At 39.7% G+C, this 15,133-nt stretch overlaps 1 protein-coding gene across 1 annotated transcript in view; it reads right to left on the bottom strand.

Annotated features, from left to right (window-relative positions):
• Positions 1–15,133, bottom strand: part of pkig (protein kinase (cAMP-dependent, catalytic) inhibitor gamma) — a 27,990-nt gene extending 12,857 nt beyond the window's left edge. Inside the window, exon 1 of the mRNA XM_082519422.1 lies at positions 14,810–15,133. The gene's annotated coding sequence lies outside the window, so the exon portion shown is untranslated. The remainder of the gene's footprint in view (positions 1–14,809) is intronic.

Here is a 15,133-nt window from a genome sequence, read left to right as displayed (position 1 = left end):
ATAAAACCAGTACTAGTACAAAAGAAAGAAGACTTATTTATAGCACATGGGAAAAGGCCCAGGGAAACAGAGTTAACGGCAAAAACGATAAAAAAAAAATGACGATAAAAACCCTGAAAATCACACCCAAGCCTCAACTCTCGTGGCTCGGTACCAAACGACTCATTGACTGGTACCGGTCTGTGGCCCGGGGGTTGGGGACCGCTGACTCAGCTGACTTTCCAACAAACATGGTTGACATCATATTGATTGGCCCGATATTGATGTTGTATCCACAAACACATCCAGCAAGAAATATTTCTCACAGTATTGCAATAAAGGAAACGTGTTTTTTAAATACATTTGATTAACAAGAAATTTACTAACTGAAAGGTTGTGAACAGCCACACAACATCCACCTCTCTTACACAGAGTAGTATTACAAGATTTTATAGGGTTATTTTTGTTGTTTTAATCTAAAACACTATATTCTGCCACAGGATCTTTACCCTACAATATAAAGCACCGTGAGTTGACTGTTGTGATTTGGTGCTATGTAAATAAAACTGAATTGAATTGTCTCTCTGGACACATATCTAATCAGTGTTGGTCAGTTCACTTGGTGAGATAAGAAATAGACTTCAGAGACAGAAGTCACTGTTCGAGTCTCCCTTGCAGCAGCTCTGGGTCCCATTCTGAAACTTGTATGATTAAACCCTTTGGTTTTCTTAGAAGCCAGTGCCTCATAGTCACAGTAACATGATCGATCACTGTGTGTGTAAACAATACTTCATTTTATATAGACTAGTTGACTAAACAGAGGAATTGGGGACCTTAAAGATTAAATAGTTGAATTCTCTAAACATTAGGGAAAGGTGCTTCCATGTTTCCTTTGCTACAGGATACACTTGAGCGCCACTTGTAAGATAAGCCACAATTCAATGTGACGCACCATTTGACCATTTATGGAAATAAACCAGTGACGATTGACGCAAATCATGTAAATTACTGGTGAGTTTTGCATCTTGTTGTGCAACTTGCTAACATGTAAATACATTTTGAACTTTAACGTATTTGTGTAAACCTACAGTATATGTGAACAACAATGCAGCATTGCTTCATTTTATTCTGCTTGTTATGAAGTCGTTGCCTTGTGCAAATCTCCTGATGACATTAGAAAAGTTCACTACAAATAAAAATACCGAGCTATACTGAAGTGAAGCGATGGTTCTAATGCAACTTGGTTTGCATTAGTTTTGTCTTTGTTTATGAATTTTCCTCCACCTTTTGTCCTGACCTCATGCCCTTGTCTATTGACGTAAAGGACAAGTGGTTAGGAAAAGATCTGGATGGCAATGTTTTTGGCTGTTTCACTGCAACCTTTGATGCCTTCTGCCATTAGTGACTAACACAGCCTCAGGTTTCTAGTACTGAACAGAGACAAGCCCATTTGCAACCAGAAGCAAAGTTGATTCAAGGGACACAACCTGAGGACATTTATCAGAGCTCCCACTAGAGCAGGGACTTTATTTATCCTCTTTTCATACACAGTCCTCAAGTACATGTGTAAAGTGGAATTCCCTTTCAACTAGCCATTTTCAGTGTTTTCTGACCACCATTACATCATACTTCATTTCAGATTGTGCACCAAATCCTTACTAGTCCTTCACAGTGAGCACACTTTTCATCTCAGAAAAGGAATCTAAATCAGTTTCCTAAAATGCTGAGCTATTCTTTTACACATTTATTTATAACGTCATTCTGAGGTAATCACACCAAAGCCTTGCATGATTTCCACTTATTTTATCAAACATAAGCCACACTAATTACTGCTGCTCAAAAAGTAACAACTGCTGAAAAGGGAAACCCTTTATATAACGTGCTTTTGCTGAATGTGTCTAATTAAAGGAGACAGATCTCCTCTAACTCGGCATTAAAATGTCAGTGTGCTCACACCAACTTAAATTGATTTTTTTTTTTTAAATCTACTCAGTTATTTCATCTGCTGAGCAGATGGCAGGGCCACATAATAAACAAGACTAAAGAGACAGACAATACTTGTACTATAGACTGTGTCCTCTTCTGTTAGCACAGCTCACTTAGCAACAGCTGGGGCAATCGATACTCGTTTTAGAGGAGGGGGAGCCGGTGCATCATGATATTGCTGTGTCAAACGATACCCATCCACAAGAAAACAATGGGATCACATTTGCCTCTCTGGAGGTAAGTAAAGGTTACGTTACCAGAGATATTAAATGTACAACACAGTACTCCAAATAACCTGTAATCAATGAGTATTTCACAGGCAGTAGAGAGAAGTGTCAAGATATACGAGACAGTCTGCTGTAGCAGCATTTTCTGCCTCAGGCTATAGGGATTCCCCTGGTTTGTATTTGTGTGTGGGTGTGTGTCAATAGGATGGGTGTGACTGATTCCCATCAGCCAACCATGATTCATAGCTGAGTCAGGAGCAGGTGCTTCAACCGGACTGTAAAATGAGGCCATGATTATGGCCCCCTTTCTAAGCAAGGGGGAAAAAAAAAAAATTCTCTCATCTCAGTTTCAGAGTGCTGCAGCAACTGTTCGCTTAGATTCTCATCTTTCATGAGACTGTTCATGGGCAGTGTTGTCACAAAAACGAATTTGTCAAGAGAAACCGATTTTATAATGAATGACTATCAGAAGCAAACACAGACAGCACTCTCATCTAATACAATCAAAGCAAATAAAAGAGACGACTGCTCCCTGAAATTTATCTCATCTGAACAGTTACCGTCTTGTTTACTTAACAAGACAAAATAATTCATGACTATATAAAGCAGCTCCGAGGGGGATTTGATTTGTTAAGGACTTAGTGCGGCTATACCATCTAAAAAATAGCTGAAAAGAATATTTAGTGAAAATATTGTAAAAAAATAAAAAAAATAATAAATAAAAGAAAATAAAAAATTAGTGTTAAAAATTGGTGTTAAATATATCATGTTCCCACACCTTGTATATATTTCTGTTCACTGAAATGTTACATTATTGGGTTTTTGCAGTTCAGTCAACCAACCAATGAAATACATGCTGTTTATATTCCGTTACAGGGGTGGATGCTCACATTAAACATTTATAATAAGCATATTTACAAGTAAACATTGTGAGCCAAAAGCTCAGGCTTCAGACTGCTCTAAATGTTCAGTTTCAGACAGTTTTTTTTACACCCTTAGATCTGCATGATGTCATAGAAAGGAATATTCCTAATATGGTCATCTGGAGCACACAGTTTTGGCTGTAAGCACAGAAGCCCCACCTACGTGCCTGCATGTATGGGGAAGGGAACTAAAACAGCTTTTGTGCAGTGGCTGATTTAAGGAGCTGCACAAAGGCCTGGTGTAGTAAAAAAATAAGGATTAATAGTACTATTATTAGTAGAACAGTTCCCTTTTAACATTAAGTCAGTTTGGTTGTTTGTTTTTTAAAATTTGATAATGTCAAGTCCCTCTCTTTTTAATCACTTTTTAATCTATTAAGCAAGAGGATAATAATATGACAACAAGTGATAAAATAATGAACTGCACCGTTGATTTTAATACCTTTTTCTGAAAAAAATTAAATAAATAAATATAACATATTTGGACTACACGGTTACAATTGTTTATCCAAGCAGACGTTCTCATCTCCCTAAATGTGAGGATCTGACATTTTTCTCTCAATGTGCTTGGGTTCCTTGAAATTTTGGAAATATTCATTTTTACAATAATAGACGGAAAAGCTGTAAATCTGCGTGAAAAAGAAATATTTAACCAAATGTAATGCTTGCTAATGTAATGTTTGGAAATCTGAAACACTTAGGAAATCAACAAATTTCAGAAAATGAATGAGCAGCAGCTTTAATGATGATTACAGCTGTTAAATCAAGGCAAAAATCTTCGTGTCTTTCTTCTAAGATGCCAAGATTTTCTTCTTTGTTTGTATTTGACATAACTTATGAATAAATATTTTTGGTCAAAACAAATTAGATTTAGTGTGGGTGGAAGCAAAGACAGCTCTTGTTGTACGGTATGAGGAAGATTCACGTATAATCACAAAGAAGACTGAATTTGGGCCACTTCAGCTGGAGATTAATTTTGTAACTCAGTCAATTAATCAATTACTTTCTTCAGCTCCAATTAGTTCCTGTCACCCCATTACCATACGTCCTCAGGTGTGATTGAGCCTTCTTTCTCTGGAATCCAGAGGGTATGCAGGGAAGCGTGGTGTTTAACTGCTGTGCAGGTCTGTGATTTTCCTCCCACTGTCCGTTCCATCTTTTCTAATTCTGCTGCAAGGTTGCCCATTTCTATTTCTGTCCGCACATTTAACAACACGAGACCTCAACAGGAAGCAGGTGGTTTGTTTACCTGTGTTGTTTATGCCCTCTCTTTTCCCAGACTCTCTGCACACACACTGGAGGCTGAATAAGACCCTTGAGCTAACGAGGAGGAGGAGGAGGAGGTGGCGGCGGCGGCGGTGCGGCGGAGGACGATGCAAGGACAAGTGGTAAGTGAGGGGACTGGAGAGTAGGTGGTGATGAAGGTGGGGGGGGGGGGGGGGGGGGTGAGAGGAAAATGATGAGGATGAGGTGAGAATGGAAAGCAGATGAGGACAGAAAATCCATGAGGTTATTGAAAGGGGAAAAAAAGGGAGGATGAGAGAAGCAGAAAAGGAATGCATCCATGTTTATTGTGCTTTTAAAAATAAAGACAGAATCCCTCACAGGCTCCAATGTTTTCATTACTTTTTTTTTGAGAACTTGAGACACACAATACATCCTGCTCGTGAGCTGCACACATTTGACCAGTTTGTAGCAGAATAAATGGCTACTATACCAATATATTGGCTACTTCCTAATGCACCACCTGTTAGAGGGATTTTACCCACAACTCCCTCAACCCATTAATCCTCTCTCTTATAAAATAACAAAGACCAGAAAATGACTTACAGTCAGGCACGTCTCAGTCCCAAAGCCAGAAATGTGATTATACCAAACACAGCTGCTCTTTATGCTGCACTGGAAATAATTTGAAGAAAACGACTCGCTCCTCTCACCTGCCCCGACAGCCCTGCTGCGTCTGAGGTTTGCCAAGTAATTCCACTCAGCTACATCATCACACTTTTCTCCCACAAGTCTAGGAGGATGTGGGCATCATGTGATTCGATTTGCTGAGTTGACGGAGATACAAAGGCACATATGTCACCCTCCTCGTGAGCAAACACGCCGATACAAAAAAAGGAAAGAGCAGAGGCAGTCATTGCACCTTACTCCATATCATTCATGATGGTATACAGAAAAGCTTTGGTTTTTACAGTGTGCAGAACAGTAACCACACACACATACACACACACACACTCGAGTGCCAAAAATTGCAGTTTTTCTAATGGCCACTTGAGGGTGGCTTCAAAATTGAGCAAAGTTTGTTAAAATTCCAAACTTTACAACATTAAAAAGAATGTTTAAAGCCTGGTACAAAAACATTTTGGCCTTTATGGATAATACAGATAGTCCAGGTGTATAGTTTTCCCCTTCACAACACTACACGGTGGGTGAATTCTTTTCCATCCATCTGGAATCTGAAGTTATTGACAGATGTCCTAACAGACGGAGATGCAGCGAATCGATGCTGCACCTGTGTTCGCTAAACTGAACTTCTCAGCAGTGTTTGTGGTGTTGGTGCCTTTTGTTGTGCTTCAGTTCTGGTAAATGAAATTCCAGTACTTTATTCGTCTGTAAAGTTTATGAATGTAATTTGCTAGTGCTAGCTTATAATTTAGCACTCCACCCCACATGGCATCCAAAAAGCAGAGTCCAGAAATCACAGGGTATGAATTCATAATAACAGTTTTATCTGCATTATATAGAGTTACATATGGGCAAGTGATATACAATACTTTAAGGAAATACAATATTTCAATATTGAAATATTTCAAGGAAATTTGTGATAATTATATTTACGACAATACAGAAAAAAATAATACGAAAGAAGATTTTATTGGTGATGGCAGCTTGCGGGCAGCAGCATCAATTACAGCAAACAAAATTACGTGCTTTTTCCATCCTTTTCTAATGGGCGACTGTCACTGATGACAGACTTCATTTAATGTGAATCTATAGCCACAATGTGTCAGCAGTAGCAGGAGCAGCATTACACCGTTTAAGTAGTGACTTAGCATTATATACAGTGACACATCACACATCAAATAAGAACAAAACACCAAGGAGCTCCTTTTCCCCCCTCTTACAGCATTATTCACAGTAGCGGATTCAAGCAGTGTGAGAGATTGTTATGAGGCTTAGGCCAAGTCTTTTTCAGGCAATTTAGTTACAATTGCCAGTCTTTATACATAAATTTAAGTGCTTGCAATAACTAAAGTAACAACCTTCCAACTATTCAGGAGCCTCCACAATGAAAGCTACATTCGGCTGCTCTGTTATTCACAAGGGCTCGCCGTCATGGGTAGCTCCACTTGTCTGATTTAGCAGATTTTTACAATGGATGCTTTTTCTGACATAACCCCCAAAGCAATTGAACAGGCACTGAACCGGGGATCTTTTTCTTGTTAGGTATGCCACTACACTCATAAGCCTCCACTATACTGTCACATAATAAAATTAAAAGGTTCAAAATTTTGTCTTCTTAGGATATTGCATCTTGGGTTGAGTTGTTTTTGGGGGGGTTTAAACCAGTTCCTTAAAGTTCTCCTTTTCCACCATGTAATTTCAACCCACTGTTTGCTCTTCCTGGTATATGGAGTGTAACTAGAGAGTGCTCCAGCAATCCTTGGCGGAGCCATTTGTTTATTTTTGGGCCACACATGACTAGCTGCTTGTATTTCTCAGCTGCCTTCGTGGTCTGATCATCTTTTTTTTGCCTGGGTGCCGAAACAAGTTTGTTGTTTCCACCGTTAGCAGGAACAGCTTTCTTGCATTGTTTGACGTTGTTGTAGAAGCCCTCTTTTTAGGTACTTGGTCATCATCAGAGGCTGATGCAATGGAGGCCATCGCTCTCAGAGATGCCGGGGATCGTGTCATGTGCGCAATGGGACAGTAAACCCATGACACTTTACATCATGTAAAAATATATACCAGTATTACTACAGATGATATGATGTGGCGCAAAATATGCAGCAGTGGAACAACATCAGCTTTAAACCTCAAAACTTGCCATGGCACCATTACCATACATCAAAATATAAACTTAAAAGCTTCACAAAGGAGCTTCATGTAGGTCTTTAGATTAGACTGACCAATGTAAGTATGATGCACATCTATAAAAGTGTATGGATGGAATTTCTTGTATTACAATGACTGTAAACAGCAAAACAAAGAAAAGGGTTTTTAAACTGTAGAGTAAATATCACAGTAATAAAGTATAGTAGTGGCTTTATGATGAAGCTTTTTTTTTTTTTTTTTATGTGAAAAAGTGACTTTTTTTCAAAATTTTTAACCAATTCTGAAACTTGTATGAGCAAATTTAATCTCTCAAAATGTGCTTCTTTCATGAAAAAAAAGTAACAGTAACAGAATAACTAGCAACTGTTTCAAGAGGGCCCTTGTACCAGTTGGTGGTCTCACAGTAATAATGTTCTGCAGCAAAAACTTGCACAGATTTTAGAATATTTTCTCTGTTACAAAAAAACATTCTGCCTCCTTCCTGCTTTTATTGGTGAAAGTCAGGCAATTACAGTGGTTGTATGAAATTAAACATACTATTACATTCCAATACAGTCAGCCAAACATAAGCCCTCTGTTAAATTATAAAAAGGCAAGCTAGTCCGATTTAAAATACGAATACTGTATGTCGTGTTAGGTTGCTTGTCTGACAACAGAGAGAATTACGTGATCATAAGTCCACGCAAATATTCACATGTCAGAAACATTTGTCCTCGACCTATCCCTCTGGAGCCAACTCATACAGAATGTCCATAACTCCCGTAACTCTTACGCATTTTTCATAATTTTCACTGTTTATGGCTGTAGTCAGAAAATTTTGAATCACAAACTCACAAGAATACAATGTGTCAGACAAAACCATAGTACATACATTAAGTCACAGTGTGCGCCCAAGTGAACCAGGTGTTTGATGCTGTGGGCACTCCAGCAGGAAAAGCTTTCTCTGTGTGGACTATTCAGAGGTACAAACAAGGTGAAAGAACACATCAGCGTGTGCGTGTGCGTGTGTGTGTGTCTGACAAGCCGCAAAGGGAGGGGGAGCCAGAGATGACGGAGTCAGTTTGTGCATGATGTCTGGACTTGTTTGGATAATTAGCACACCACCTGACTGATATATTCCCAGCATTTATAGAGACAGCACAAGTGCAAGTCCAGCACAGCGTCCGCGATAACTGTCAGTCCCTTTATTATTAATATAATTTTCTTTGCCTTATTTTAATATATATTAACCCTTAATTAACAACTGAGTTTGCATTTGCCAAATGTAGCACAATGCCTCTAAAGCACAGATTAAAGAAACAGCAAGAAGGGAACTACAGCAGGCAGCCCAGGAGGAGATCAGTAAGTATGAGAGGAACTAAAAGGTGTGCCAAATGTAACTTTACTTATTTTTTTTGTACTGACCACCTGTCGCACAAAATGTCTTGCACAGTTGTCGGTAAAAGTTTGACACTAGTCAGGCCTCATATACCGCTTTTTGACAGGCCATTAATCTACGTATTAAGCAATTAATCTTATTTGGTTTTATTCTAACAAACAATTGGCAATGGGGTTCATTAATTAATGGATCACCATTTTTATTCCCTTCCACGTTTTTCCAAGTAGCCTCTTATCAACATTACTCATTGTTTCCTCTCCTCTGGGACTCAGATGAAAAGCTTTTCAGAAACAATAAAATATTTTAAAGCAAACAAAGCCTTAGAAATACTGACGTGGATCAAATAAAAGCATAAATCAGATAGCAAGCTTCTGACTCCCTGTCAAAATCCAAAGATCATGGTGTTCTTTTTACTTTAGGGGATTTTTGCCTTCTCGCCATTTTAACAGTTCAACGATTTCAGCACTTTATTCCGATCACATGGAATTTGAAACAGGCCACTCCATCTAAAATGATTAAAGTACATTTTCATTTTTCTATGAAGGGGGTTTCTCATCAAATCATCGCTCCACCGACCTGCTGGGCCAAAAAAAAGGGACGCATCAATTTTACTTCCACATCAGTTCACGTGGATGGGAATCCATTTACATAATAAGGTTTGATTAAAAAGTCCCCTTCCAACCAGATTAAAACTGTGTTTATTTAACACCTCAGACCTATCTGTGATGCTGCTGTGCTGTAGGCCCACATAGCTGAAGTAAGAGGGTGTAACTCAGCTTTGCTACATTAAATCAACAGGCTTAATGCTGAAAAACAGATGTGTTGTTTTAAAGGCGACCCTGCCAAACTATGTCATTAGTCTGGAAGTTGAGAGACATTAGGGAATAGCTTTGGGGCTTTTAATAGCAACAGATATGCAGTATCAAACCATTTCCTCTAGCCATGTATCAGGTAGACAGAGGCGCACAGGTGCAGCCTATCCCAGCACACTGGTTTCCAGTCTTTACAAGGCTTTGGACTCAGTTGTTGGAGTCAATTTTCAGTTGGGATGAAAAACCACAAGACACGTAAGCATTGCTTCACCAATAGCTTCTTGAGTGTGACACACTCTGACTGGATGCGGTTTGATTGCACTGTGGACAGTTTGTTTTCAGAGCTGTTACTGTACATTTCAGCAGTGACACGGTTTAACAAAACAGATCCATTGACCCTCTTTAAAAAAAAAAATAATGCTGCAAAATAGCTGCCAGTTGGCTCATCGAGTACTCATCATTGACATTTTTGCCCAACAGCAAAACGAGGCCATGTAAAGCTGGTGAAGCTGTTTAAGGACACAGCCTCCATCGCAGTCCAGAGACATCATCAAACGGTGGCAATGCTGTGAGAAGATTTGTACATTTGTGGTTGTGATTTCTTAAGCATCCACTTCCTGTTCTTCTGTTAGTCAGAAATGGTCTGACTACATTTTTTAAGGCGCAACATGCCTTGTGACTCTATGAGGAAGTAATGTTTTATAGAAAAGGATAAAACAGATTTTGGAATAGAGCACTGCTTTTTAAATTATATTTTAATTGCCCCAAAGTGGCTGTAATTTAGATAAAAATAAAAATAAAAATCAAATGGCAATGTAAAAACAATGACTATGAAGGGGGGGTGTCACTGACAGCGATTTCTGGTTCCCGCCCACGATTCTCTTTCTGGGCAACTACAGCTATTTTCAGTTAAAAAATAAAATCTCTAAAAACCTACAGTAGACCAACTGCTCATCACCAAAGAGCTGACAGATGTGTTAAGGGGCCAGCTGCTGAACATTTGTAAAGCATTTCGCTGAAGTACCAGAGATTTCCCTCAGGAGTTGACTGAAACCAAATTCAATGAGCAAAAATGTTAATATTTAAATTACTGTACAAGCAGGAGGCACCTAATGAATAATTATGAAGCTCTTAAAGTATCAGACAGATAAATAAGGAACTTTTTGACAGCTAGGTTTCAAACAGTTCCTTTGTACAAACTGAAAGTCTGCCTGTACATTGAAAGCAAAACAAATTTTAATAATGCCAATTAAGGCTTTTAGCGCCAGGCAAATTCCTGTATTTGTTTCAGAGTTTTGAGAAAGAATTATGCATCAAAAGCACAAGTCTTTTTGAAAGCCTATGTTCGACACCGCAGACTTAAGGCGATAATGTAAATCTTTGCTTTTGAAATGCATGTTTGGGGATTTGATCAAAAGAAGACCGTGCCAAACAGAAGAAAACAACCAAAGACACAAGTTGTAATCTGAAGCTCCTTCCTCCTTCCAGAGGTGCATTTGGCTGCATTTATTTTGTAGTGAAACTCTAATGTGTCCCTACAAGGAAGCAAAGGGAAAAATATGTCATGAATGCAGGATGTGGGCGTCCTTTTTTTAATCTTGCCCTTTGCTCTTTTGCAAGTCGCTGTTGACTTTGTGCTCCATTGGAACAGCCATGGCATAAATATTAGTTCTTTAATCATTTGTCTGCTAGCTCTTGCTAAACAAATGTGTCACATGACTGGCACAAAGACCAATAATAACTGGCCCTTAAACCTTCTAGATGAAATGGCCCTGAAGTAAGAAAATCTCAGCGCAGTGGTGAGCTGAACACACATGACAGGCATGACTGGAAGCAAAGCTAAAAAGCAAAGTCCTGTGATTTTCCACTTGTGTTCCAATTGGCTTTTTTTTGTTAAGTGTAAACAAGGTATTTGTTTCTGTTGGTCTTAATGCCCCATCCACCACCCCCCAGTTCTTGCATCTCTGAGACTGAAAAGGCATCATTAGACCCATCAGTGAACAGCTTTGTTATGCCCATGCTTCATTGGCAAGGTTTTCCAACATCACCATAACAGCTTTTATGACATGTGACCATTATGCACCCTTTGGCTATTTAAGATAAGATAAGATAACCTTTATTAGTCCCACACGTGGGAAATTTGTTTTGTCACAGCAGAAAGTGGACAGTGCAAAAGTTATGACGCAAAAATTAGAATACAATAAGAATAAATACAGTACACAGCTGTACAGAATAGAATAAAATAATATACTATATACAGTAGAATAAAATAGAATAAAAATATACAATAAGATAAAAATAGAATACGAATGCTATATACAACTGAGTAAAAATACAACGATGCCAGAAAAGATTATTGCACAAAACATATCTATGCTTGAGTCATCAAATGTACCTGTAAATCATCATCGGCACTGTCTCCACCATCATTATTAAGCATTACCAAGATAATTAATGATTTCATTTAGCACTGCCAGCAAGATAAGACTTTCAGAAGTGCTCGGCAACAGACGACAATGTGAAAAGAGCAGTGACGGGAAAGGAAAATGACATTGAATGAACCATGTGGGTGTTGATCTGAAGCGCTCTTCTCCTACAAATCCTAGTTTGTGTGTGGGAAATGGCACATGCTGGATTTGTGTCCATAAACATCATTAACCCATGGCCCAAGAAATGAGGTACAGTCTGTGATTAATTCAATTTCAATTTTTAAAAAAGGAGAAATTTGGCTTTGATTATGTGGAAGGACAAAATAATAGAAAGACATCTTCGGCAGAAGCATCTTCCTGTTTGTCACACAAGACACAAAAGAGTGATGCACTCATTTTCTCCTCATGGGGAAGCCAGGAAGCTATAAACAGTCACTTATGGCCTCCGTGCACAGGGCAAAGAATGTGGTTCGAGGTCAGCGCAGCTGAACTGACAAATCCCCACAAAATATGTACACATTAAAACACGTGATCATACAGGGGGAAGCATACAAAAATAGACCAAGAGCACTGTGTTCACTTAGTATTAAAACACTGAGTCACTGCTATGGACTCAGATACAGGCTGTTGCTTTTGTGGTCCCTGTTATCTTAAAACGTGTTAGGAAGGGTTCTGGGCAGTGGGCTGACATCTGGCAGACGTTTTGAACCAAATCACAGAATAGATTACGTGCTTTAGCTAAATGGAGCAAAGTCCTGTCCTTACTGCAAAGGAAAGCCTTGAATGTAACTTCTTTAGAGTTCCATTTAAAGCACCACAAAGACATAATGTCTTAACAATAAAAAAAATCTTCAGGAAAACAGGTTTAACCTTCGGACAAGTGGAATACGACAAAGCTGTCCAGACAGAAAAGGAAAGAGTGATAGAAACAGCCACACATCCCACCCCATGACATGTGTGCTTAATCAGGCGCTGAGCACAGGGATATAGGAGTCTAAATGTTCTTAGGCTAATCATGTTATAGTTGGCAGCCCTCAGCAGAGGCAGATATGATTTCTATCTACTGGCATATTTTAAAGGAGCAGAATGGTTCTGAAAGCTCTGGCCATACAGCACTGCAGACAATCATAACTGCACCGGCCTGACCTGATTACTCATGATTTAACTGCTTTCCGAAAAGCCCGTGTCACAAATTGGAAGATGTGTAACCCACTAAAAGGCCTCCCAGGACAAGTCTTTCTAACAGTCAAATTACAAGGACGTGTAATCCTAATGGTAAGTGGTCTGCCTTTTCTTCTACATGCCTTTTTTGTGTGTAAATTTGATTGAAATGCATGAGCTCTGCAGGGCTCTGTCCAAGGTCAGCAGGGCATGTGTGTCTCTCCAGTAGCGCAGGGTTTCCTAGCATCACTGCACTCTCTGTTCTGGCTGTTCTCCAGCCCCCTTGGCATTTTTGATAGATAACAGACCATGTATGGTTAGCTGGTACAAAGGGAGGAGAAGAAGCAGCAGAGAGCTGATCCAAAGAAAACCACATGCGACATCAGTCTCTACAGACTGTGCAGGATTTAATCTTAAACTCTTGAGGTGACCCAGTTCTTTGGGACGTGATATTTTTAAGGAACATTAACATCTTAAATGCAAAAATCTCATAATTACTATTTGTATGTGTCTAGCGTTACCCAACATAAAATAGTTTGAAATCATCTGTAAAACATTCTCTGGCTGCAAACTGAAATGTTAAGATTTTTTGGTTCTCTTCGCATTATCTTGTAGTATGATTGCCTTTACTTATGACTATTAATCCATTAAAACAGGAATAATGCACAACTTTACTATTCGATCTCTCCAAAAATTGGAAAATGCAGTAGTGATATGCAACAGTTCCCTTGAGGAAAAAAGGGACAAATCAGTGCAGGCCAAACACTGCTTTTGCAGTTTAAGCTCATTCCTCTGCTTACCCACTCGGGCTCTGACAATAAAACAACTGGTTGTGCTGTATTATTTTGACTTAATCACAACCCCTGGTTTATTATTATGCCTGGATTACTGTGCACTGGGCTCGGGGAGCACTTTTACTTAAAGTCACGCAGTAGACAGTGAAGCAAACCACCCCAGGCAGGCGAGAAGCCAGTGTTTATTTTCACCAGTGCCCATGCCCAGTAACACTGGCACTTGCCCAGCAACACTGTAAAGTGGGGGGTCCCAAGCTGATCCCCAACAGGATGCTGATGATGATGCTTGAGAGCACCATCTCCAAGCAGCTCTGCTTTCTCTTTCCTATTTTTTTTAAAAAGGAGAAAAACTGGACTGGGATTTTTCTAATTCACTCAGCAGCCAGGTTATTTGCAAGCAACCTCCTGTCAACGCTCCCACGTTATTCGATTGAGTAAGGAAATAGATGACGAAGTTGATCTGGGAGGTGGGTGATCTGGGTGCATTGACAGAGTAGAAATAGCCCAGTTGATGAGCGAGGAGGTGAAGGCTTTCAACAGCAATCCTGTCTGTCATTAGCTACACTGAATGCAGCAGCTAATGTGTGGGAGGGACGTGGATGCCAGCCCTTTAAACTGTACACACACACACACACACACACATATGCATGTAAAGCACGCAGGCGGCCAGAATAATAGACACACTTGAATGCCTCATTCTGTCGAGACAAAAATGTGAAAATCTTTAACAACCGCAAGATAACTCAACACAAAATAAGCCCTTGTAGAAGTAGGCGTTCGTGTGTATACCGTTTGGATGCAGTGTGTGTACAGTGGACACGCACAGCTCTGCAAATCAAGATGTATTGTCTAACGCTGGTCGCTGCGCTGGCTGGAAAATGCCTTCCTAACATGATGTAGAAGGCTCGCTTCGTGACTCCACAGCTCCCTGCGGCTGGTCACTCCAAACATGAGCGTTCTTTGTTTTGTTTTTTTTTACGCACGCAAACCAACAATAAATAATACATTTTTAAAGCAGCAGCCATAAGAGCAACATCGCCAATACAAAGAGCGCCACTAACCTTGGTCGGGTCTCCTCCTGCTATCCACTTGTTACAATGGAAATCTAACACCATGGATCTCCAGTTAAGTTTCCTGGCAGTCGGACAAAAAACGCAGCGCGCCGAAGTGGGCCGAAAGTGAAGCAGGATGGTGTGTATAAAAAACACAACCCCTGGTGAAGAGAGAGTGCGTGGCAAAAACCTGCGTGATTTTTTTTCTTCTCAGGGTACTGTCGGCAAACAACGGGGAAAAGGTTGTGTCTTCAAACAGCTGTTTTCCAAAATGGAGTTAGTCGTGTCTGAGCCAATCACAGCGAGCCTGTGGAGGCTCCCACTCCTCCTGTG

This window comes from Aulonocara stuartgranti (assembly GCF_965226115.1).
Source record: "Aulonocara stuartgranti genome assembly, chromosome: 20".
NCBI classification, from domain to species: Eukaryota; Metazoa; Chordata; class Actinopteri; order Cichliformes; family Cichlidae; genus Aulonocara; species Aulonocara stuartgranti.
The sequence above is the reverse complement of the archived record's forward strand: the minus strand, read 5'-3'. Positions and strand labels throughout refer to the sequence as shown.